Source organism: Dipodomys merriami, unplaced genomic scaffold (assembly GCF_024711535.1).
Source record: "Dipodomys merriami isolate MVZ:Mamm:240054 unplaced genomic scaffold, mDipMer1.0.p SCAF_709, whole genome shotgun sequence".
Classification (NCBI taxonomy): Eukaryota; Metazoa; Chordata; class Mammalia; order Rodentia; family Heteromyidae; genus Dipodomys; species Dipodomys merriami.
Window position 1 is genome coordinate 102,362 of NW_027206301.1, and position 26,467 is coordinate 128,828.

Sequence of the window (26,467 nt, forward strand, 5' to 3'; positions counted from 1 at the left end):
AAAGAAGACATATTTTATGTTTGTCACATCTCTGATCAGTACCCATATGCAAGACTTAAAGTCATATTTCTTACTATGTTAGACAGATAGGGAAAACATAAAACAACACATGATAAGGCAACTCTTAGTGACTTTTTAAAAGGTACGTTTTTATGTGATGAAATTTATTACCTAATATTTGGGTTTGAAATATGGGAGGCTGATCTATTTAACATATTTCTGGAAGGCACCTACTGAACAACACAAATGGTGGGGGTACTCTTTCTACACTTTAATGAATGAATTTGTTTGGTATTGGTGCTGGGTAAGTAAATCAACTCTATTGTAACTTGCTTCCTACACTTGAAAACCTTGTAATGTCACTATCATCTACTTGTCAAGTGTTATTTTGGCAAATGTGATTTTAAATAGTTTATTTGAAAATGAATGTAGGTTATCATTGGTTTGAGAATGACATTTTTATACTACAGAACCTAGTTTTCTGAAGTACCAGTGTTTTGAAGCACTAAGTATCTTCTTAATGGTTTTCTAAATTAAATTTGACCTCTAAATCAAGTTTTCCTAGCCTTGGTAGAACAATTATGGATCTATCATTCCAGAAACTATTTTTTGGCCAACTTTTGCTGCACTGAAATCTTTCATTAATCATTAGGAGAGGGGTATTAAAAATAATCTTGTTCATTTGTGATTTTGTTCACTCATATGGCCTGGTCATCTGTAAATTGAAAGTTTGAACTACAGTACTTTCTCTCATATTTAGTGATCTCATCTTTCATTTCAAGTTTCATTGCATTTCACAGTTGATTACTGCTAATTCCTATAAGGAATTGGGGCCTTGAAATATATTATAGGACATGAGAAATGAGATTAGTCTTCAATTACTTTCTGTTGGCATGTTGCATGGGCCTAGGTTAGAAGTCTTGCCCTTGTTATCTGATGATGCAGATAACTTGAACCTGGTATCCTAGGACCCGTTGGTCCTGCAGAAGAATAATAGCTTTTAGACATTATATCAGCAAAATTTGGGTATAATCAGTAAGTATGCTTCAGAAATATGGAGAAAAACCCTTTGGGACCAGCGAGTTAAAACAATAAACAGAGCATCAGAATAAAATCCTTTATGCATTAGCGGAAAACAATACTGTTATTTTACCATGTGAATTCAGAAGACAACAAACACTTAGAAGGTATCACAAGTTTATACCGAAGACATTGCATTGATACTTTTTATATTCTAATTTATATTCTAAACCTAATTATTTATATTCCAATCTATTTATGAGAATAAATGTAAATATATTTGTCAAACTATCAATTCTAATAAGATTCACTGTGTGAAATTTAAAATCAGTACATATAAATATAAAATATATAAGTATATATAATATAAAAATTGTTTTGCATTGTTCTGTTGTGGTTAGGGTATAAAGGCAACTCTGTTTTAAAGTATTATTCCATTGTGTCTACCTCAGTTTTTGGTAGAGTTAGACTTAAAACTTTACCATTTGTTGATTTACAGCCTAGAGGCAAGAGGAAACACTGTGATTAAAACATTACCAATTTAAGGCCTAATATCGAGGAGAAACGTATGGACTTCTCCAGGAGCTATGGACATATTTGGTGATAGAAAGTCCGTAGTGTAAGTTCCTGCCTGGTTGGATGATAGACAGGAAAGGACAGTAGGTAATCATGCATATGAACAATTTTTTCACCTTCTTGGCTTTAGCTACTTTTGAAATGATAAGTATAGTAAACAATTATATTTTGATAAAATACCTTCTATTCTGAACAATTCTGACAGAACTGTTCATCTCTCTATGATCTCTTGTAACTAAGGTTAGTTTTGTTCCAGTAGACAATCTATGCTGTCAGGGTAAGATATTCTGATTGGTCTGTTCCTACATGGAAGAAGGGTAAAGGGTCAGCTAGACATTTGTGCCAGCAAGACCTCATTTGGGAAATTTTAAGTTGCACAAGTTTAGAAGTAGCTCTTAAGCAAGGCTTACTTTGAATCCATTAGCTCCACAAAGCTAGCTCAGTTGTGATAAATAAATACTTGAAAAGCAATCACCTTTGGACTTAGCTGTAAAGGCTTCAAATATGATCAAATTTAAAATGAAGAAGACAAAATAGTCATTGACAAAAAATTGCAAATAAAATAAAATAAAATAAAATTAAAAATAAAATTAAATATAAAATTGCAAATGTGAGCAATCTACCAAACAATGGGTTTTTCCCATTATACAAAGAATTTTAGAGAAATAAGATCAATAGCATATTTAGGAACAATAAGGGTTCCTTGTTATAAATATTCAACCATGGATATATGCCTGTAGGAAGATTCCAACATTAAGTACTTAAATTTAGAGGATACTACATGTTTCCGCAGCAGGTCTACCCAAATTACAACAATACAGAGATTAACATGGCACTTGCAGAAGGATGATATGAAAATTTGTGAAGTATTCCATATTTTTCATTCTTCAAATGCAAGAAATGAAAAAAAGTTATTAAAAGGTGATTACAAAAACACAAGTGTAACAAGACCTGTAATTCATAGAATTAAAGGTTAGTTTGACATCAGTATATTAAATCTTCACCTGAGAAAGGCCTTTACATATCATAACCTTTACAAAACTTGAAATTAGTTAACATTGTCATTTTATCCCAAAGAAATAAAAAAATACAAGGACCTAGGAAAAAAGGAATCTTAAATTTTTCTATATGGAATGCAATCTGAAAGGACACATTAATGAACATATACATTATATAACAATGTAGAATTCAAATTATTATATGTAGGAGCGAATTAAATAGATTATGGACATTATACAAACATAGATATACTTTTTTCAGAAAAATGCCATGAACATCTATAGTGTCTATACTATTCTTTTCAAAAGATGTTAAAATTATTTCTGATTCAAAAAAATCACAAACTCTCTTGAAATCATTATAGATGTATACAAACAACTCTTGAATACATTTTGACATCAAAGTCAGACAATTCACTTGGAAGAATACCATGGAATCCATGAATTTTTAAAGTAAGATATTGCTGTTGCTTTGTATTGTGAAAAAAATTGTAGGGACACAAAGGATGGACTGGCATTTTTGAAATTTAAGACACTTAACCATACCATTACAACTTAGGAGAAGAATATGTACAGTCTTCCACAACTTCAAAGAGGTAGTAATACTTACTTATCCTTTTGGAAATATCAAATGCAGTTTCTTCCAAGTTGTTCTTCAGACCTGGTTTCATATAATGGTTCCACAGAAGGAGATACAGCATATTGTTGTTATTTCTATTCCCAGCAGTGAGATGCAAGGTGGTCAAGAGACCTTTAGTTTGGGACTGGTATCTGCATCATGATGAATTAAGAAAGAAGCCACTCTGGTATTATTCCACATATAAGCACTGTGCAGGTGTGTCTAGCCATTCAGAATTATTGCATGAATATCTGCCTTAAGCTACCAACTCATGGACAATGTCTAAGTGTCCACTCTAGGCTTCCCGATGAAGAGGGTTATACTCATCCTCATCCCTAGTATTCATCTGGGTGGCCTTTTTGGAAAGTAGTCTCCACACCATAGTAAGCTGAATAATTTCAGGATCCAAAAGAGGAAATTTTCTTGGGTCCTACTCCATTTTTTTCTTGCAATTGATACTATTCCTCACTTTTTCATCTTAATTCCTGTCTTCCTCAGAATTGCCTAACCAGAGACTTTGAGTGCCAGGGGGAATGAGATGTCCATGTTTTTCCCCAATAGTTCACATTGGTTGAACTGGTCAGAAAAATCTGATGAATTTTCTGCATATATTTATTCACCATGATTTTTTATTTTATCTTTTTCCATTTTTACTACTCGAAATTATTCTAACTGGAGAGTAGGGAATTTAGAGAGAGCAGAGGAAAGATTTTTCTCAATATTCAAAGGTACAGACTGAAAATGAGGACCAGTGGTGTCTTCATGTGCAGCTTATTCTAGGAATGAGAAAATAGGAAACAATGCCTTCTATGTAAATGATTTGGGAAATACAATGTTCTAGTGTGAGAGAACTCACTATTCAACATATGGACTTAAAGAGCTTTCTAATAGCTTTCTAATGTTAGTATTTAACATTCGAAAAATGTAGAATGCAATAGTAAAATAGATGTCCTTTGTATGACTACCTAAATTCTTGTTTTTTAAAAGATATTTGTTGTCATCTAAAAATACGCCTATCTATTGTCTTCAGGTGATTTTGATGATTGAAGATGCTTAATGAGAAGTCAAAATGTATTAGTAGTCCTTTGCTATCAATTAAATTTCACTTTTTCTTCTTGGAGGATATAATGATCAAAGCAAGCAATCAGCAAGCAATCGTTCAGAATCATGCTTCCAGTGCAAGTGAATCACCAGTAAGTAATCCTCGATACCATTATCCACAAAGATTTGTCACAGATACAATCACCCTGCCCTCTCTAGCTGCTTTCCTAGCCTGGACCTATTCCTTCATTGTACAGGAAAAGTGTGATTCAATAGATTTCAGTCAGATCTGTTAGTAGAATTATCAAGTATTTAGATTCTTTTTTTTAAAATTAGCTGTGGGGCATGAACTCTGGGCCAGGGCACTATCCTTGAGCTCTTCAAATCAAGGCAAGCGCTCTACCACTTGAGCCACAAAACCACTTCTGGATGGTTCTGTTTATGTGGTGCTGATTTGGGAAATGGTAGAGCAGAAAGTGAAATGATGCAACCAAAAATATAAAAACAAAATAAATTAGGATAATTATGGAGCAATCATATTGTCTATGAGAACCATGAAAGAGAGAGAGGAAAAGAGATCCAGATGTGCAATGACCTAGCTAGCCACAAAATCCATGCTTCTAATCAATTTACAGAGCAAACAATTTTTTTAAGAGATAGAAATAGAATATATGTATTTACTTGAAATTAGTAAATACATTTTTAGTAGCCTACATAAAGAGTCAGAGCTTTGACCAAATTACAGACAAGAATCTTAAACCTTGGGCTAGGATGGTGGCTCAGTGGTAGAGTGCTTGCCTTGCAGCTTACTACCGTGCGGAGAATACTTTCCAAAAAGGCCACATATGAATAATAGGGATGAGGATGAGTAAACTCCTTTTCATTGGGAAGCCCAGAGTGGACACCTAGACATTGTCCATGAGTTGGTAGATCAAGGCAGATATTCATGCAATAACTGTGAATGGCTGGACACCCATTCACAGTGCTTATATGTGGAATATATTGCAACAGCACACACACACACACACACACACACACACACACACACATCATCATCATCATCATTATCATCATCATCAAATTTCTTCATAAGTATTTTTTGCGTATGGTCTTAAGAATAAATTTACATTATTAACTTGAATTTCTGACAGGACAATATCATCACTGTACATCTTGGTTGTATGCTCTCAGTTTTAAATTACTATTTAAGTATGTGCATTAGATAAGTATAGAGAAAAGTAGGAGCCACTCTGGTGGCTCAGGTCTTTAATCCTAGCTAATCAAAAAGATGAAATCTGATGATTGTGCTTTGAAATCAGACCAAGAAAAAAAAGTCCATTAGATTCTGATTTGAAAGTAACCACAAAAGCTTGAAATGGAGCTGTAGGATAAGCATTAAATTGCTAGCCTTGAGAAAACTAAAACAAAAAAAAAAAATAACAAATTCTGGAACAGAGTCAGGCCCTGAGTTCAAGCTCTAGTATAAGCACCAAACTAATGAATTAATTAATTAATTAAAAATAAATTAAGTGGTCGCATGTGGAGAGGCAGGTAAAATGTAACAATCGTGGACACTGGATTATGTATTATTTTGTAATAAGGCAAGTTATCATTTTTCCTAATCACTAATATTTTATTTGAACTTTTTTGTACAGTAAATCCTGAATTTGGCATGCATGTATATGTGTTTATAAATGTGCGCACATGTGTGTGTATATGCGTGAGTGTGTGCATTTGCAATGTTGCTTGCCAATGTGGACAGAGTGAGGCTGAAAAGAGCTGTGTTGAAATATAGTTATTTATCACTGTTCCATCCTGTTATTTCAGTGGAACCACCCTTCTGTACATTTTATTTGTCAAATAATAACATCATCATAAATAAAGCATTTACACCATTAAGTTAGATAAAAGAGATCACTTTCAGTTAAAAGAGATCACTTTCAGTTCTTAGTATATATTAGGCAATAAGATACACATATAATTAGGTAGTGAATTATTGATGTAAGATGACTGTCAGTACAAAATATGTATTTGACCTCTTAAATTGGATATACTTTTAAGATATACTCATGGAATGATTTTGACCTACTCGACCAAACAAGTATTACTGGCTGGTTATTCCTGTGAAACTCAAGGTGGATAAACTCTCCAGATTTCTGTTGAAAATAACTTTCTTTGTAAGATCATATCTATTCACACTAAGATAATAAACCCCGTATTTTTTAGGTTTGAATATCCCATCATATTGACTGAAAATCAGTATTTTGGATATGTTTGTTAGATATACATTGCAAAAACAAACAAAAAGCATGTGTCACCTCCAGATTGTGGATGCATTTGAAGTTGTTTTGTACATACAAATGTTTCTTCATTAATTGTTCTTTTGTGGGAGTAACTATCACAACTTTAACAAATAAGGCTTTTTGAATATCTTTTCCAATATAAATAACATCCCAGAGCAAGTCTTGCAATTTCTGAAACCCCTTTGAATATTTCAATGTTATTTCAGTTCATTGACTATACAGCTAAAAGCATTTCTGAAATAAACATTGTTAAAATCTGAAAATGTTAATGGATATAAAGGCTTTTTATGCATCATTTTATGAAAAGCCAGTTTTTATGAAACTAAAAGATATAGAATAAAAGAATGGAAGTGAATTGGGTGAGCTAATTATTAGTATAACTTTGTTTTCTATTAGCACAATCCTTTGAACGTACATGATGAAGTTAAATTATGTGCTTTTTGACACTATGCTTCAGTTATTTTTAGAATCTTTGTAGTTATAAGAGTGAATTTGTAGTATAAATAAATGTCTTTGAAAATGATTAGGATTAATCTTGTGTTTTGTGTCCTACTCCCCCAAAAATGAGTTATTTTCAAGTGTTAATAGTTTATAATTGAATCTTCAGTATCATAAGAAATTTTGAAAAATGGATTGTGCGGGGAAGATGTAGTCGCCTCTTCTGCCAACCTGCCCTTTGCCTCCGCACTTCTCTGGGGCCAGCAGCAGCCCGACCAGGGGCCCGGGGCCGCAGGCTCAGACAACGGCCATGGGCTTGGTGTCCAACCAGCAGTTGGGAGGTGGCTTCGCCAAGGCAGCGGAGAAGGCACCCGAGGAGGCGCAGGAGGATGCCGCTCAGGTGGCTGAGGAGCCTCAGCTGTTGCACAGGGCTGGCATCTGTAAGTAGTTCAATGTGCGCAGAGGGTTCGGCTTCCTATCCATGACAGCCCGCATCAGGGTAGCGCTCGACCCCCTGGTGGACGTCTTTGTGCACCAGAATAAGCTGCACATGGAGGGCTTCCAGAGCCTGAAGGAGGGAGAGGCTGTGGAGTTTACCTTTAAGAAGTCTGCCAAAGGCCTAGAATCCATCCAAGTCACTGGGCCCAGTGGGGTGTTCTGTATTGGGAGTAAGAGGGGCCAAAGGGGAAGAACATGCAGAAGAGCAGATCCAAAGGAGACAGGTGCTACAACTGTATTGGTCTAGACCATAATGCCAAGGAATGCAAGCTGCCACCACAGCCCAAGAAGTGCCACTTCTGCCAAAGCATCAACCACATGGTGGCCTCCTGTCCACTGAAGGCTCAGCAGGTCCCCAGTTCCCAGGGAAAGCCTGCCTACTTTAGGGAAGAAGAAGAGATCCACAGCCCTGCCCTGCTCCCTGAGGCCCAAAATTGAGCCCCCAGAGTCGGGGGGGGGCAACTCTAGCTAGCAGGAAGTTTCAAGGAGCAGGCATCAATCGGCAAAGTGGAGAAAGTTGGAATATGGATTGGGTTGGCGAGTAGCTGGCTCTTCCATACGTCTCAGGCCAGGATGTCCCAGTATCATCCCATCTTCTCTTTTGATGAAGGGAAGGGGTGATGCATAGTAATCCCATCATGATCTATCCCAATTCAAGTGAGGGGCTTTGGGGGAACCACTTGTGAAACCTGCGTACTTTATATGATAATCTTCACCTGACCTACATGCTTCCCCTCCCTCCCCCCCAGCCTCCAGCTTCTAAAAGTGACCCAGATTGGCAAGTTGTTCCTTTAAAGAAGGATGTGTCCAATTTCTCTTGCCAGGGTGTGAAACAATTAAGCACCAGTTCAGCAGATCCACGGGCTCAAATCCCCAAGGTGTAGTATCCAGGGTAGGAGGACCTGTCAGGAGCAAGGCAGGGTTGTTTTGTTTTGTTTTGTTTTTTGTCTCTCCACCACCTCCTCCACTCCACATCTTGTTTCCTCATCACCCTATCTTGAGCTGTAGTGCTGGGAGAGCTGGTCCAGGCATTGGGTTGTGATGACAGGCAACATGGGTGACTAGGGAATGGCTGCAAACCTGCTGCTCTGAGCTTTTCCCTGCTCCCACCCCCATTTCTGGGCCAATGTGATTGTAATTTATTTGTTCCCTTGGATTACTGCACCTTGGGTCCCCGCTTTCTCCAGGATGCCAAACCTGCAATATCTGTGTGAATGACGTATCTTGTGCATTTTAACTTTTTTTTCTTATTATAAATATTCTGGTTTTGTATTTTTATATATTTTAATCTTAAGGCCCTCATTCCTGCACTGTGTTCTCAGGTACATGAGCAATCTCAGAGATAAATGGCCAACAGCTCCAGGTCGGCATAGCAGGAAGACTTTGTTGTTTTTATCACCATGGAGAGCAATCATTTGGAGGGCATAGCCTATTGAACGACTTCATTTTTGCCAATTAGAGCTGGCTTTTTTGCCATAGGGTCCTCTTGAAACCCCCTCAACACTTGGAAATGTTTCATGGGAGACTAGGTTTTTAATTGGGTTGCCCCATGACTTGTTCTCCTTCTGCTGGAAGAATGGAAATTAGTCTAAACAGGAAACGGTGGTTCAGACAAGGTAGAAGACGACCAAAGAGGAAGCCAAGGTTAGTAATGATTGTCTAATCCTATGGCTCTGCGACTTGTTTTCTTTCCATATACTATATCTATCCTTTACTAGGTTAGGTTGGGATTACTGTGCAAATAACTGTATATGTATTTTTTTTCCTCTAAGGAATGGGAATTGATATGTTTGGATTTTAAGACCACAGATTTGTGTCCCCCTTCTACTAGCCATGCAGGGATGGATCTATAAAAAGCAAGGACCAAATCCTCAGTCTCGGCTTCCAGGGAAACCCATAAGTGTAGGCCTCTCTCTGGAGCCCGTGTCCTGCCCTGCTGCATAATTGTTCATAGTGTTGTGTTAGCTAAAGGAGAAAAAGGAGGTTTCGTTTACAAGCTGTGAGATCACCACAAACCTACCTCATGTGTTAAAATGGGACAAATGCAATAGAATGCATTGGGTGATGTGTGTCTGATCCTAGTTTCTTGTCTTCCCACAAATGCTGCCCCCTCTAGTTAATTGTATTTGTCTAGGCTCTGTAGGACTTTACTGAGTTTCTGAGTTGGTCACTTGCTAGATGGCCTAGTTTGTGTAAATAATAATATGTGGGTCTTTTCTCCATGTTCTTTTTGGAGTTTTATTGTTTACAAACTTCTTTTAGAATTGAGAAAAACAGCCAAAGCATCTTTGACAGAAGGTTCTGCACTAGACAAAAGGATCTGAAGCTAAGTTGGGGGAACTTCTAAAGTGAGGATCTTGAACCAGTTTTTCTTTTGTTCCCTCACTTCCCCTATTTCCCATTTTGGACTAGATCTTCGTTGGTAAAAATAATAATAAGTCCCTATCCTCTAACCTTTTCTCCCTCAAAAGAAAACCTACATGCCCATACACAGATGACTCTTGGAATGTCTCTTCAACTTTTATGTGACTTATGCAAAGATTCTGAAGACGCTAGTGCTCCAACCTCTCCACCCCCCCCCTACACACACACCTTGTTCCCAACCTGAGTCCATGTTTTTTTAAACGTAATTCTCATCAAATATGACATTTGTGACCAAACCTGCTTGTTCTGTAATACTAGAGAAAATCAATTGGGCTTTCCATGTAGAAAGTGGGGTCAGGAAACCAGGAAAGGGAATATGAATGTATGTTAAAGTCACTCAGGAACTTGTACACAGGTGCAAGAAAAGTTATGTCAAAGTGGCCACAGATTGTTTAATGGGAGACGAATGTAACGCCATGTTTACTGCTAGAAACCAAAGCTTTGTGAGAGAACTTGAATTTATGGGGAGGGAGGCTGGAAAAGTGTGTACCTGTCTGTCCTTTCTCTGATCCCTTCAGACTAAAGCTTCCTTGGGCTTTTATGATACCAGTACTGCGGTGTTTTATTTCATGATTGATTTGTGCTGTACCCGAGTACTTCCTTTCCCCCTTTCTAATAATTTTTTTAAACACATAATGACTCTTCCCTTACCTTTCTTTTCCTGGGAAAATACAATGAAGAAATAAATAAATGAATACTTAAAAAAAGAAATTTTGAAACAATGTAGTATTATTGATGTCTTTTTTAGGGGGTGGAGTCTGGTAGTGGGGCCTGAACTCTGGGCCTGGGCGCTGTCCCGCAGCTCTTCAGCTCAAGTCTAGAGCTCTTCCACTTGAGCCACAGCGTCACTTCCGGCTTTTTTCTTTTTGCTTATGTGGTGCTGAGGAATCGAACCCAGTGCCCCATGCATGCATGGCAAGCACTCTACCACTGAGCCACCTTCCAGCTCTTTATGTCTTTTTAAACCAATTGTATTCAGAAGTTGGAAAGGCTTTAATTCATGCTTAGGTCTTGTTTTCTATGATTTTTTTTGGTCCGGTCATGGGGCCTGAACTCTGGGCTTGGGCACTGTCCCTCAGCTCTTCAGCTCAAGTCTAGTGCTCTACCACTTGAGCCACAGCGCCACTTCGCGCTTTTTTGTTTTTGTTTTTTGTTTTTTTTTTTTTGCTTATGTGGTGATGAGGAATCGAACCCAGGGCCTCAGACATGCAAGGCAAGCCCTTTAACCACTGAGCCACCTTCCCAGCCCTGTCTATGATTTTTTATCCTCTCATTCCTAACATTAATGATAGGTCAGTCTGCATTTTTGGGTACATGAAAGGTAAAATATTTATCTGGGGTCAAAGTGATTTTTATATCAGTCTTGCTTTAATAGCATTTTAAAGTATACCTTTCTCTCAAAATGTTGGGTATAAAAAGCAGTCAAAAAACTTCTAGGGCTGGGAAGGTGGCTCAGTGGTAGAGTGCTTGCTTTGCATGCCTGAGGCCCTGGGTTCGATTCCTCAGCACCACATAAGCAAAAAGAAAAAAGCCAGAAGTGGCGCTGTGGCTCAAGTGGTAGAGCGCTAGCCTTGAGCTGAAGAGCTGAGGGAGAGAGCCCAAGCCCACAGTTCAGGCCCCAAAACCGGACCCCCCCAAAAAATTTAAAAACCTTCTAATAGTAAACAATTTAGGTGAGCTACAATGTGGAAATGATTGGTCCATAAGACATGCAGTCTCTTTCCATCAGGAATTGGGGAGGTCATTCTTTCAGTAAGACAGTGTTAAACAGAGGTAGGGTCCCCAAGCAGTGCAGTGTTGAGTGAAGGGATAGAATATGATTTCTGCTATTTTGACCTAGAAATCAAGAAAGTTATTCTTTAGCAGTTCCTTTCACCAGAGAGGTATGTATTGATTATGAACTTTGAGTTTTCATATTACAGTTACCTATTTTCTAACAAAGACAAAGTGAAATATTATGAGTGTACACAATAATTATGGGAAATTTTCCTCGAATTTGTAGACTAAGTGCTAGTATTTTAGTCATGAAATAGAATGAGGTTAATTGATATATTCGGAGATGGACCTCAGGCTAACACTTACCATGTGTGCAATGTTGTACTAGTAATTACAACACTGAAGACTTCAATATCATCATCAGAAAATTAAAAATGTAAGTAGTTCCACTTTATGCAATTATTCTGAGGATTAAATTAGATACCAAGGGTAAAGTATTGGAAAAACAAACAACTAGCATTTGGCAAATTCTACCTGTTATTTTATCATGTGATGAATTCTAACATTTTTACTCTGATTTTATATTGTGTCTCTTTATGATGTGCAATGTGATGTATTGATATTCATTGCATTGATCATTTTTCTGTCACTATAAGGAAAAAACCTGAAAAGAAAATTTCTGAGGAGGAAACTATTATATTGTTTCATGGTTTAAAAGAACACAGTTTAAGATCTCCATTGTTTTTAATTATATTTTTATTATCTTAACTAGTTGTACAAAGGAATTTCCATTCTATAAGTCATGTTTTTATGTACAATGGATCTTTATATAACTATTCCCTACCCTTCAGAATCTCACCAGACTTTAATTTTTTCTAGTTTCATACTATCTGCATTGAATATTTTGTCTTCACTTTCTTCCTCCATAACTCTCTTTATTCCTTCCCATTCACTTCCCCTCACATCTTCCAAGTGATAGTTTCCCAGTATTAATTTTGTTGGATTAAAAATTTAATTTGATAAAAAAATGACATCATTTAAATATTCCTCTGCAAATGGCATGATTTGGTTAATATTGCTGTGTAAACTTGTATAAAGTTCTAGCTTCCAAATATGAGACAGAACATGGGTCCTTTTTGTGTCTGGCTCTGATTTAGTTTACATATTTTTACATCTATCCATTTCATTGCAAATAACGTAACAGTCTTCATAATGGATAGGTACAATCCAATTACGTATATATGACACACTTTTGCCAACCATCACTCCGCCAAAGGGCATCTGGGCTGTTTCTATAACTTGGCTACGGTGAATAGTGCAATAGTGAACATGGTTGTGAAAGTGATTTTACTGTAACCTTTTGGAAGAATTCATCACTATCTTTCTGGGAGCAGTCCTCTAACTTGTTTTCCAGAATAAGCACATCCTTCCCTTCATCTCCATCACAACGTTTTGCAAGTCCTCAAAAACACACTACCCTATATAGGTCTCAATAAGCTAAAAGCACACAGTGCCCATATTCTTTCAATACATTTTTAATAATTGTACTTATAATTTACGGAACACCTTCTATGTACTTTCCTGTTGTGGGAATGAGAGACATAACAGACTGAAAGTAAGAAATATGCATTTTAGTTAGCTATTATCATATTTAAAATCTTTTTCAGCTCTAACTCATAGCCTCGCTTACTATTATTTTAATCTTTATATGATTACTTCATCTATCGCCTAAATTATAACAGGTGAGTTAAATACAAAGGCAAAAAGTGTGGTTTGATTTTGACACTCATGTGTGAGGATGCACAATATGGGCAAATAGAAGGATTGGAATAAATAGCAGTTATCCTTTTTGCTAAAGTAGAGATGGTTTTCCCAAACTGATTCTTACAATTCATATTGCATTCAACAAAAAGAAACATGTAACACTTCTCTTTGTTTTGCTCCTTATTAACTTTTGTTTCCATTTTATTTTATAATGAAGGATGATTTCATGAATCTACTGTAGATGAAAAAATATGTTGAAATATTTCTATCTATGCATTGATCTATACATACACACATATATTACACAGGTTACAATGATAATTTATAACTTCTGTAACTATACAATTTACTAAATTATTAAAAACATCGACGGCTCATGCCTGGAATCCTGTTTGCTCAGGAGGCTGAGATCTGACAATCGTGCTTTGAAACCATCCTAGGCAGGAAAGTCCATGAGCCTCTTATCTCCAAACAACCAACAGAAAATCAGAATTGGAACTGTGGTTCAAAGTATTAGAGTGGTATCCTTGAGAGAAAAAGCTCAGGGACATCACCCAGGCTCTTAGTTCAAGAACTATAATCTACCTCCAAAAATCTATTTAATTTACACCTTTGTAAGTAGAGTATTTCCATCACCCAAATGCACATCCATGCACATTTGCAAAGTAACTCTGTTTTGTCTGAAGTACCAATAAACATTATCACTAAAGTAGAAAGCATTGGAACGTAGGTTCATTCTATCTCTCTCATAGATTTTTCTCCACTCAAATACTCAAGTGTTACAATTGTTCTAATTATTTAAAATCATAGTTTTTGTCTTTATTACCTCTAATATTAGAGTTTGAATTGAGTGTTTTGTGCCACTTAAATGTGTGTTCTTACCACTTTGTCATGCCCCCAGCCCTAAGTTATCCTGATTATTTTTCAGCAAGAAACTGATCTTTGCTCTCAGTTTACTTGATGTTATTCTTCCTGGAATTAAGAATAACAGGTGCATGGCATTGTGTACAGAACTTTCTGTTCAGTCTGGGCTTTAGCCACTATCCTCACAATATTGCATTCCCATGTAGTCAGGATTTTCATAAGCTTGTCAGAGCTGATTTTTTTTAAATCTTTCATTTCCTGCAGGTTCTTGAGTACTGAATTAATTAGTGTTTTCTTGGGTTGTTTTGTTTCATTTGAATCTCTGTGTTGAGTTGCTCCTCACATTTCCTTTTGTTTCTTTCCCTCAAGTTCTTACCTAAAGTGCTGAGAAACCAATTCTTCTTTCTCAAGATAGTCAGGGTGAACATTATTTATTCCAAAGCAATTTCAGTAACATTTAAACACCTTCATATCTATGAATGGTAAACACATGCTAAGTGCTGAGAAGGGTGTTTTTATTTTCATGGCAGCCTTTGGCATACACAGGCAGATCATGAAATATATGAATAAAATAAAACTACAGATGCATGCCTGGAGGAGAAAAAGCTATTATTAATTGTTTGACAGAGGTTTCTCTTCTAGGCAAAGAAAAATATTGCTTGGTGCAGGATTTCACAAAATCATATTGCTAGGAGGAACCTAAACTATCATCTAATACTACAGAGTTAATACCACTTGAGCCACTGCACCACTACTGGCTTTTTAGTGGTTTATTAGAGATAAGAGTCTCATGGAATTTCCTTCCCGGGCTGGCTTTAAACCGTTATCCTCAGATCTTAGACTCCTGAGTACCTAGGTTTACAGGTGTGACCTACCTCACTCCTTATACAAAAATTTAAGATAAAAATGATTATCAATCTAAATGTGAGATGTAAAAACCTATAAGACATAAACGTAAAAATTCATGACATTGTATCAGTAAAGTTTTCTAAATGGAAAGCACTAGTGGCTAAAGAAAAGCAAGAATATAGTGGATTATATCAAGTGATAGCCTTTCATATTTCAAAGGACACTATAACCGAAGTGAAAGCATATCAAACAGATAGAGGGAATATATTTGTTAATGCTACAAGGTGAATTCTACAATGATTCTGAATGTTAAGTATTTTTATATCTTCTAATTCTATATAATTTTTTTCCTGAATAGGATATTTTTTAAAGAACATTTGTAAATTAATAGTCAATAATAGGAGCATATGATATAAGTTCCTCTTTAGTATCTAAGAAAAAAGAAAAAGAAAACTCACTAGTAGGACCCTAATATAAGAAGATGACACAAAATATAGTAATGCATTTGTGGAGAAATTGATAAATTCCTCATAATGATCGATTTGAATAATACTGCAATCATTTTAGCAAGCAAGTTTTCAAGTCTTAGACTTCAAAAAGAATTGTATAGGATCCATTCATTACACTTCTATGAATGTATTAAAGAGAAGTAAAAAAAGTGTTTGGACAGGGAATTGTAGTTCATTGACAGGGCACTTGAATAGTATGTATAATACCCTGGAAAAAATCCCCAAAATCAAATTTTGAAAAGACAAACTATAGAGGATGTATGCTGGATAAATTCCTATAACAGAATTTTATATCTATTTTAATGTCTGTTCTATAAATTTAAAGATTTCTATTTGAAGAAATGCAAGTTTGTGAAAATTATGCTTTGAAAACCTATGAAAGTACAATTCACTTCCAAAACTAAAATGTCTACAATAAAAGGAGGTTATATATTGCAAGTGAATTACATGTCAGAAAAAAAATTGTTAAAAATTCATCACACAAAATGCAGAATACCTAAAGAGATGTTTTTGGTGTTGGCTAAAAACTCTGTAGACAACAGCGTTTAAAACAAAGATGTGATTTCTGTTTATTTTGAGGGTTTTTTTGTATGTTATTTTGAGTTTATAAAGAGAACTCAATCAAATAGTCTATTTGATAACTGGAATACCTAGGAATTATGCATCACTTATAAGTAATTGATAACTTCTTCTTTTTTATTTTATTTTATTTTATTTTATTTGTGAACATACTGTACAGATTGGTTACAATTACATAGGCAGGATAATGCGTATATTTCTTACCAAGCATTGCAGCCTCCTCCTTTGTTTACCCTTCACATCCCTTCCCAGCTTTCCCCCTCCCCCCCAGTCCCAATCCTTCTCCCCCCCCTCCCCCCCGCTTTGGACATGACAACTTGTACTTCTCATTGCTGCAACTTTTTCTGGAAAAAACTTTTAGCAAATGACAGAAGACACAAATCTATGCATCTGCATTTTATGAAAGCCATATATTACTTGCTCAATACAGTTGCTTTTCTCTACTTTGCTAGGTAAAAAAAATGTATTCTCAAGTTAAGAGCCAAAAGCAGTGAAAAGAAACAAAATACACAATCATCTTTATTTATTTGTGAAAATAACAAATGAAATAAAAGAATTCCACTTAAGGGACTCCAATATTAGTATCTATGAAGCTGTTCCTGAATGCCAAAATCCATTGAATTTTTGGAATTTCTACGAACATATAAAAACTAGAACAAGAAAACAAATATAGTCTTAGAGTGAAGCAGCGTTGCAATAATTTTCTTAATTGTTTTGAAATTACAAAAGAATTGATACTCCTTTGCTTTGGATATCATTTAAAAATGTTTCTCACTTATTATAATTCAAATACCAAGCAAGAGTAATTTTATATAATCACTACAAATATCATTTTAATACTATCATAAAATAGAATAAAAAACCAGTCCCAATATTTTACTTACCTATCATTATTCTTAATTCCTAATCATTACCTAAATAACTTAATCTTTATCTATGTCTTTAGCATCGATGTAAATATTCTATACTTTTTACTTAACATTTTCCAAGGGCATGTATTCATGTTTCTAAGAAATTTTCACAGCAGTTAAAAGACGCTTTTGTGAGATTAATGTGATATATTTTGTTGTTGTGGATATTGTTTTCAAGGCCTGGGCGTTGTCCCTATGAGTTTTTATGCTCAGGGAATGCACTCTACAACTTGAGGCACAGAGCTTATTCCTGTTTTTAGTGATTAATTGGAGATAAGAATCTAACAAGTACTTTTCTGTCTGGGTTAGTTTCGAACACAATTCTAAGATACCAGCACCCAGAATAGCTCGAATTATAAGTATGAGTTACTGACACTTGGTTTGATGAATTTAAAAAATTGTAATTATGTTCTAAGATGTTTGTTTTACTACAATGTATATCATTCTACACATAAATTTAGATAGATATATGTATATATTTCTCATGACAAATAATCCCTAAAAATGCATCTTTCTATAGATCATATATATATATATATATATATATCAAATACATATATATATATAAAGAGAGAGAGAGAGAGGACAGAATTTTATGCTACTATTTTTGACCTTTTTCATTTCAAAGATATATAGTCTATTTATCTAAAAGTTTCCTAGAATAAAATAATGAATATTTAAATAGAAAGTAGAATTTATTACTTTCAAGGAAATTTTAGATATGCATATGATATTGTAGTTACATTTACAGTATATCACTTGAAAAAAATCTGTTCAAACTCTTAAATATTTCTGTGTAGTGACAGGGAGAGAGGAAGTTAATTCAAATTGGTGAGGAATTTGCAATGCTTCAAACATCCATTCCATAATTTGTTTTTTTTTAATAAGTTTTTTTTTCTTTGTGAACATACTGTACAGAGGGGTTACAATTACATGTGCAGGATAATGCGTACATTTCTTACCAATCATTGTAGCCTCCTCCTTTCTTTACGCTTCACATCCCTTCCCAGCCTCCCCCCTCCCCCCCAATCCCAATCCTTCTCCTTACCCCCCTTACTCCCCCCCCCCCCCGTGCACCAACATTGTAAAGCTCGTTTTGGACATTACAACTTGTACTTTGAAGTAAGCCATGCACAAAGAAACATAGGCCCCATGGTTTCCTTATTTGCAATATCTAGTATGTGTATGAGTCAAGCGGAAAAGGTCAGATAATATGATGGCAGGAAAATGAACCCTTACATATGTATTTTAAGGTTTTTTTCTTTCATGCATAATTTGTTATAAGCACGTAGTCAAGCTATCTGATATAGTTTAGATATTTTTCTTTATTCAAAATTTTAATATGGATGCATGCACCGTGGTAACATTAAAATTATTAATAAAAAGACAAATAATAACAAAATCATAGATACAAAACAGACTTTCAATAATTAGCACATATGATGCTAATAATAATTTTGATGAAGATGATGATGACCAGAGTGTATCATGATAATGACAATATTGTGATTGAAAGGAAAAAAACTTCAAACATCTTTGAAGCTACATTCCCACATTGAATTCATAGTAATAAATGGCGTTGGATTACATACAATAAGAATAACAAGAGGAGAGATTCAATATCAAGAAATACAATCACATAAACAGGTAGAGACAGTAAAAACCCTAATGTTATTCCTGCAGTCTCTCTAATGTATATTCACTTTTCTTGGTGGTATTTTTTATTGGTGTTTTTTGGGGTTTTTTTCAGTCGCTTGAGCTCAGGGCCTAAGTGCTCTCTCTAAGCCCTTCAGCTGAAAGGGAGCTCTCGACCACTTGAGCTACAGCGCCACTTCCGATTTTCTGGTGGCTTATTGTAGATAGGATTGTCACAGTCTTTCCTGCCCAGCCTGGCTTTGAACCTCGATCCTCAGATCTCAGCCTCCTAAGTAGCTAGGATTACAGGTGTGTGAAGAGCTAACTCCATTTTAAGATTAATCCCCCTGAGCTGTGCTGCCTTCAGAGTAACCCCCAAAGAGAGCTGTGCTGCCAAAGAAAAAAGTGGTTCTCAGAGAAACCACTGGTTCCCACCACCCTGTCCACCCTTAAGGAAGAGAAGAGTTGCGCAGGTGTTCCAACAGAAAAAAAAAAAAAAAGAGAGAGAGACGTGTGATCAGGGAGGACTTAAAACCCCTGAACTTGTGAACTTGCTTGTGTGGAAAACCCCTGAACTTGTGAACTTGCTTGTGTAGAAACCCCTTAAACTTGTTTGTTTGAAACTATAAAATCTGTGCTAATTTTGAGCTCGGGGCCTCTTAACATCACCGGTTACTGAGTGCACGGAAGACCAAGCTCAAGCTTGCAATAGATGACTGTTTGCTGTTTGGATTGATCATGGACCCTGGTGGTCTGAGAGGGGGCATCTGAAAACTGTACACTTCAGTGTGAGCCAGCAGCGCCTGGCTTATTGGTATTGTTTTTTAATAAATAAAATCATTTATTTCCACATTTTGATGGACTAAGATATAGTTTTCAACTTATGGTGATTAGTTCAAATAACATTCTCATATAGATACTATTCAATAACCAATGTTTTCCAATGATATATGAAGACTATGTTCTTCAACACATCTGTGAACACATGACACAATTTACATAATACCACTTACATACGTGTAGTTGTCTTAAAGGGACACAGGCTTTAGGGCCAGGATGTAATATTTATTTTTATCTCTGCATGAAAAAATTTGTGACTTTTTACCAACAAACTGAAATTAATTCTTTCCTTATTTGCAAGCTAAGTTGAAAAACGTGAGGACTCTTCACTTTTCCTTTTTCCTGATCTACAATTCAACAAATATATTCTTCAATATTTCTGGTAAGTTACATGCATTTACAGATGAGAAATGTAAGGCCAACAGTCAATAGAGTGAGTAAATAACGATACTATAATTTGTGTCTGAGCACTTCACTCCGTGTGCTGACAAGGAGAATAATTTGGTGATGGAGAGGACCAATATGAAAAGACTATGGGGAAAAAGCATACATTGTAAATGGTTGTTTGAGGACTAGGTGACCAGTGATGAGTATTTGAAACAGGCTGGTGTCAGGGGCAACAAAGGGGTAAATAGAAATCATATTAGTGACAGAAACTGAGAAAATCTTGATCATTCATCTTATCTAATGGGCAGGAGTAGAAGGGTAAGAAGAAATCTGAAATACTTCCACCTCTCTGGCTGGAAACTGTGTTAGTGATATTCCTATGATAAGGATTACTGGTGGAAAAGATGTATTTAGAAGTAAAAATTTTCTGATAGTTCTAAAATTTATGTTAAACACATACAAAGATAGGTCTGTTTAGACATCATCAAAATATCCACGACCATTAATGTGAAAAAGAATAATAAAATTGGAGGCATTATTAAAGGGAAGAGGAAAAGGAAAGTTCTGACACAAGTGTGAGCAATGTGAACAAAAGTGTGGACAAGATTGGAAGAAAGAGATAAATAAGGAAACAAAAATGTAATAAACACAGATTTACAGAAGTAAAGAAAGGAAAGAATTTTCAGGAAAATATTGTTGGAAATATATTATCTAGATTTGAAAACTAAAAGGACATAGACAAGTCCAATAAGAACAGTGTTTTGGAGAAAGTCATACTGATAAAATTTTGAGAGATCAATATGAAGTCATAAAATTCTGGATCCATAAATTCAACAGATCCTGTTGATTTTAATTGTTGGGACCAAATGCTTTTATCCCAACCTTAGAAGAACTATACAGATATAACTATCATGAACTTTACTTAGAGGTATTCTGTGAATATTTTTGAAGATTTGTTTAGCCAGGAGATTATAGATCGAACTACAGCACAGACAAGCCTAATTTATCCTACAGTTCCAATGAGTGACCGATGTATCTATATCAGTTTTGGATTTTATTGAAATACCTCTAGCTATATTTGGGTACCTTAACGCCTACTCATTATAAATGTAGGACAAGTAACACCAAGTATTAGCTTGAACATACAGCTTTATGGATGGACTGAAGACTCCTCGAATTGATTCTTCTTTAGAATAGAAAATGCCTTATAAATGCATAGATTATTTCTTTGTTGCTTTGTATGTCCCTCCCCAACAGTATAACTCGTGCTTTCACTATATTTCATGTCGGTATAATTTGTGGAGGGGAAGAGGAAAAACAAATCGTTTAAATAGGGATACAGGTGGACCCATTGCAACACTGAGAAGTACAAGTCGTTATGTTGAAAATGAACTTTACATCTTTGGTGGGGGGCGGGGAGCATTGGGTGGAGGGATGGGGGAGGATGGGAAGGGATGGGAAGGGGAAACAAAGGAGGATGCTACAATGCTTTATAAGAAATGTATTCATTACCTTGCCCATGTAATTGTAACCCCTCTGCACAGTATTTTCACAATAAAAAAAAAAAAGAAAAAGAAAATGCCTCAATAGTCATTGACACATCCTAACTGCCATATACTCTTTTTAAGTCTAGTTCTTGTTAGGGATATCTCCATGCTGAAATAACCCTGTCAATCAACCTGCCACAAATTCTTATATGTGGGAAGGGCTCTTATATACTTCAAGCTTTTATTGAATGGACGAGTTCAGACATTACCCTGACCACTAGTGGTAAATGCCTAAAAAGATAATATATTGTGCTTTAATGCCTTTCTTTCATTTTCTCATACATATTGTCAAGTAGTGAAGAATTCTGATGTAACAATAATACAATGGTGACTTGTATTACCACAACATCTAGGATCTAGTGTTAATTCAGATACTTACAAATTGCTCCAAATTTTGTGGATATTTATATTTCTCCTGGGAAAACTAACGAGCTCCAAGGAAATGGCCCTAAGGAGCCTTTCAATTCTAATATCATTGTTTGTCTCAAAATGCTTTAAATTCTACACTCTCTCATGTGGGCATAGGGTAATATCGTGGAACTTTTCTCCTCAGAGAGTGAGTACTACCCTATTGCTTAACATGGACAATGTACCTTCATACATAGACTGGGTATGCGCAAAGAAGAAGTGGTCGTTGAACAATTTTCTTAGCAGTTTTTCCAGATAAAATTGAAGTAGAGCAACTATGAACTCAAAAGGAAAGTGCAAAGAAGACAAAGGCACAAAGTAGAATGTGCCAAGAAATGCTGCAATATAATTTCAAATTATGCGCTCAGGTGTGAGGGTGTCTTCAAAGTACAGCTTCAGACAATGTACTTGGATATCTTGGGAGAAAAACTGCTTTAAACTATTCTGGGATAATTGTCTAAGTAGAAGCCCCTAACTCTGACTCCAATAAACCACAACATCATGAACTAAGGGACTATTTTTCAAGAGCAAAGTGAGAAAAAGAGGGCTCATTTCAGTTAGTGTTCAGGTTGAAGCAATGGCAATCACATAACTTTTCTTATAAATCTTCATTTATTTTGGAGCATTAAAGTAGGTAAAAGCCAAGTAAATAGTTTGCATGTACCTAAATTAAGTGGGATGTATTCTATTGGTCTCTCTTTAACTTAAAAGTTATAGAATATGTCTTTTTATAGTCTATCGGGAAAATGATTTGCTGTCAGTTATTATTTTCTCTTCCTCTTCTTTTGCCCTACCACTTACATAATTATTATTTAAAGAGACATACTTGACCTTTCATTTCTAAATTCTTCAAAATTATATGAACTACTTCATACTTCTGGCAGCCTCCTATATCTTTCTCAAGGGAAATATTTATGTCACTACCATTTTTATCCTCTATGATATTGGATATCTTCCTGCCTAATTCAGGGTGAGATATACATTAGATTCATCCAGATATCTCAACACTCGTACCACCGTAACATCCTATCTTACTTAGAAATCATGCTTTTAGAATGTCTGGGGAAGTGGCATCTCTCATTTTTTGAATGACACTAAGTGATAATTACAAACAGTCATGTTTTAAACCAATATGCCACTCAGTAGATGAACGAATTGACAAAATGCGGTTTATATATGCACAGTGAAATTTTATGCTTCCAATTCACATGGAACTGAAAAGTCTTAGAAAAATCAAACTAAGTAAAATAAACAAGACACAAGAAAGGGATTCCATGGTTTCCTCATTGGTAATAAGTAGGAAATGTGTAGGATATTACTAGCAGTTGAGCAGAATTGCTCAATAACTATGTATGTATGACCATATAAGATGATGATGAGCAAAATGAACTTCTGTATATGGAAACAGAGTTTTACTTTGTGGTTGTTGTTTTTAATGTACTATGTGATTTCTTTTTTCTTTTGTGTTTTCCCTTTGGTTTATCCCCTGTTATATTTGATTTCAGTATCTTGTGTATTTTATATACAGTTATCTTAATTTGGTAAGGGAAGAGGAACAACGAAATGGCAAGACAAAGAACAAAGGGCAAACCAAAGCAATAGCAATATTCACAAGACAACATGTTGGTAAATTACATTACAACTTGTGAGGGGTATTGGAGTGAAGGAAAACTGTGAGAAAAATGAGGGAGCGGGTACAAAGTTCAACGTTATGTATTTATTACCTTACAATAACTGCAACACCTTCTACATATCACCTTGACAATAAAATTAAATTAAAAATGAGCTGCATAAAATATAATTTCACTGTATTGGTATAATAAATATTATACTATGTGTATAAACTTTTTAAAAAATGAACACTTTGGCTGCTAATTTGAATTAATTACCCCTTTCTTTATCAGAGGATAATCAACTTGAATATTATCAAATTATACAATATTTTCAGAATATATTTGCGATTATTTTGAAAAAAATATTTTAGTATTGTCTTATACTAAAACAAAAATAGTTCAATTCTGTTGAAACTCCTAACTTTTAAACGGAATAATTGTTAAGAGGACAGAGTATATGTGTTCTTCAACATTCCTATGACTACTAACTACTCATTTTCAAATTCTGAACATGCCATACTAGAGACATTCAAAACAGTACCTGTTTGCATTTTATTTAATTCTGAAATAGGTGCAGTTTTCAATGGGGCATTACATATTTAAATTCAACAGAAAAAATAGCCACAGTCTGGTACAAGGTAAAATTATGAAGTATTTATAATAATTCCTCAAGAGTAAATATTTGTTCATCAATGTTAGCTATTATTTCTATGACCATCAATTCCAAGTTTTTATGCCATAAAGTCATCCTAGCCCAACAATTTCCAACGTGAATGGTGCACCTTAAAATTTCTTAAATTCTCATCATGACAAGTGTATAACTTTTGTAATAAAAATACTACACTTCTGCTAATGTGATGCCCTTCGTATTGTGGAAAGAACACTACAGTAAACTTTGCTGCATTATTTTCCACCCAGTGTTATTCTTGAGATCAGAACACTTGCAAATAATATTTATAGTTATATATTTTATCTATAATAGATATTCAGGAGATCTGAATGTCTGCATATTAAGATCTGAAGATTATGGTTCAAAGCCCACCTAGGCAGAAAGGTTCCTTAAATTCTTATCTCCAATAAACTGCTCAGGAAAAGCCTGACGCAAGTGGCACTGAGGTTCAAGTAGTAAAGTAACATCCTTGAGCAAAAACAGGCTCAGGGACAGTGGCCAGGCCTACAAGTTAAGCCCTGGGACAAACCAAACAAGAAAAACAAAATGAAAACAAACCCTAAGCCTAGCATTTTTCTCATTGTATGAAGAGGTATATAATTAAGGAAATTTCTTCCTGTGTTATGTATAGGTAGAAGAAAAACGATGTCACACAATTACTCTCTTCATACCACGCTACACCAGAATCTCAAAAAATTTCTCTTCATCTAAATTTATAAATTAATAGCATCAATTTGTTGGCAACTTTGTCTAGATTAGTCACATTATCATGAACTGTTGGAATTAACTATTAACTACGTTCTAATTTTACCTCACTTGAAAGAATATTTTAGGCAAATAGAATGCCAGATTCAATTGTGAATTTGTAAATTAAATTTTCTGCTTAAAACGAATTTTGTAGTAACCTATAGAATATTAAAATAAAGAAAAATATTTATTTTAAATCTAAATTCTAATTTAGCCAGGTCTACAAACTCCTACATAAAATGAACTTTCTTATTTTTCTAGGCTTAAGCTTTTGTAATCCTTCATCATTTCCTTGGACTCTAACAGAATGATGCATACTTTTTCAAATTTTTGATTGGGAATCATGAGCTCTTGTGCATCTAGTAATCTTCTGTTTTGAAGAGAACATTTAGAACACAACTGAGGATTATATATGAGTTGCATTTCAGTAGGAAACTTGACTTCTCAAAACATAATGACAAAATTAGCCCAAACTTCCAACTGTGTATTCCTTTCTTGTTTATTTTTTATTCCTTTCTTGGTTTGTTTTATTGAGACAATATTATACTACCTAGTCCAGTGAATGAATCACTATGTAACTGCACTTTCTAATCACATGTCTTATTGTGAGTGCTAGAATTCCTGGTTTGTATCACATTGTCCTACAATAGTTTGTTGGTTTATTTAATCTAGATACAGACAAGCAATTCTGAACTTCTCCATTAATATTTTCCACTAGACTGATGGCTCAGATTGTTCATGTACTATTTTCAAAGATGTTCTAACATTTGACACAGGATATGAACATTTTCAGATGCACTGAAGGGGTCTCTGATTTATTCATCCCTGGATCTGATCCCTTTATTAATGATGCCTTGACTTTATTACTATATCTGTTCCCACCTATGTAATATTCTCAATCTTTTTGGGGGAAATTTCACTTGAGTCCTTTCTAATATTAAAAATTATCACTTAATTGTAGTCTTATAGGACATATTTTCTATTATTTTCTAACTTTTCTACACAGGCTGAGAATTTTTTCATATGTGTGTTTGAATGCATAATTGCCTCTGTGTGTATGTGTGTGTTTGTATGTATATATGTATGCAAAAACCTCAAGCTCTTATTCAGCAATCTTGCTCATAACTAATATTCCACCACTTGAGCCATTCTTCCAATGCATCTTTTTGCTGGTTAATTATAGATTGTGTCTCAAGATTTTTCTGCCTGGGCTGGATGCAAACTGAACTTCCCAGACTCTTTTACATTCTTAGGTTTTATTTTGCCAGGAGTATCAACTTTTGAACTACAAACGTTTTTGTAGCTTTGGCCCAGATTTTTGACTCGAGTTCATATAAAGATAGATGAACATACACATTACATATGCTGAGTGTACACTCTTTGAAATGTGATCGTAAGCAGGGTGTCAGTGGCTCACACCTGTAATCCTAGCTAATCAGGAGGCTGAGATATGAGGATTGCAGTTCAAATCCAGCATGAGTAGGACAGTTTCTGAGGCACTTATCTCTAAT

General features: G+C 35.2%; 2 pseudogenes; both read left to right on the forward strand.

The window, feature by feature from the left end:
- Nucleotides 1-2,377: 2,377 nt before the first annotated feature.
- On the forward strand, nt 2,378-2,477 carry LOC138817938 (U6 spliceosomal RNA; annotated as a pseudogene).
- Nucleotides 2,478-7,305: 4,828 nt separating this feature from the next.
- On the forward strand, nt 7,306-7,931 carry LOC138817936 (protein lin-28 homolog A pseudogene; annotated as a pseudogene).
- Nucleotides 7,932-26,467: the final 18,536 nt, after the last annotated feature.